Genomic DNA, 1,286 nt, shown 5'->3' with positions numbered 1-1,286 from the left:
GGACACTGAGATCCTGATCTGAGCCAAAGGCAGACACTTAACCGACTGAGCCACCCACGCGCCCCTCACCCCTTCCTCTTCTAGCAGAGTCATTCAGTGCTTGACCACTTCACTCATGTTTTTTCTTCCTCCTTTCATCGTTCCTCTCTTTCTCAATCCTGCTTACCCTATTGTTACCTCCCCTCCCAAAATCCCTATGGGCCTGATCACTCATTTGACAAGAACCTGCATAACTTATGGCATCCCACTAAAGCTCAGCCATTTGTAGATGCAATTCTTAATGTCTTTACCTGCACAGTAGTACCTGAAGCTTCCCACTGGGTCTCCTCTATTTTCTTGATCCCTCATTGCACCCAGGCTGGTGCTTTACATTCAACAACAATAAAAGGTGATATGGTAACAGCTAAAATTTTCGGGGAGGAGGAGCTTTACAATGTGCCAAATACTATGCTGAGCAATATGCCTGGATTGCAATTATTGCTATTCTACAGATGAGGAAACTAAGACACAAAAAGATTAAACAACCTTCCTAAAACCAAGAAACAGACTCTGAACCACAAAAAACAAACTGCTGGTTACCAGAGGGGAGGTGGGTAGGGGGATGGGTAAAATAGGTGATGGGGATTAAGGAGGGCACTTATTGGGATAAGCACTTGCTGAATCATTATATTGTTGTTGTGTTTTTATTTAAATAATCTCTACACCGAATAGGCTCATAGGCTCAAAATCACAATTCCAGATCAAGAGTTGCACATTCATCTGAATGAGCCAGCCAGGGGCCCTCTTAAATCTCTACATTGTACAACTGAAACTAGTATTACACCATATGTTAACTAACTGGAATTTAAATTTTAAAAGTTTTTTTTTAATTTAAAAAGTAAATTTTAAAAACCTGCCCAAGATGACACAGCTGAAAAGTGACTATGATAGACTTCAAACCAAAAAGTCTTCGTCATTTTGATGTATACATAATCACTGACTTGAACATTGAATTCATTGAATTCCTCTTTTAAATTTGAGAAGAAAACAGACTAATGAATGTTTTCACATTTTGTTAAACAGAAATACAGAAAAACATGGGTTTCTTGTTAAATTTCAATTCATCAACAAGTTCCATTAAGAAGAATAACTCCAGGGGCGCCTGGGTGGCTCAGTGGGTTAAGCCTCTGCCTTCGGCTCAGGTCATGATCTCAGGGTCCTGGGATCAAGCCCTGCATCGGGTTCTCTGCTCAGCAGGGAGCCTGCTTCCTCCCTCTCTCTCTGCCTGCCTCTCTGCCTACTTGTAA

Source organism: Meles meles, chromosome X (assembly GCF_922984935.1).
Source record: "Meles meles chromosome X, mMelMel3.1 paternal haplotype, whole genome shotgun sequence".
NCBI lineage: Eukaryota > Metazoa > Chordata > Mammalia > Carnivora > Mustelidae > Meles > Meles meles.
Note: the sequence above shows the minus strand (reverse complement) of the source record.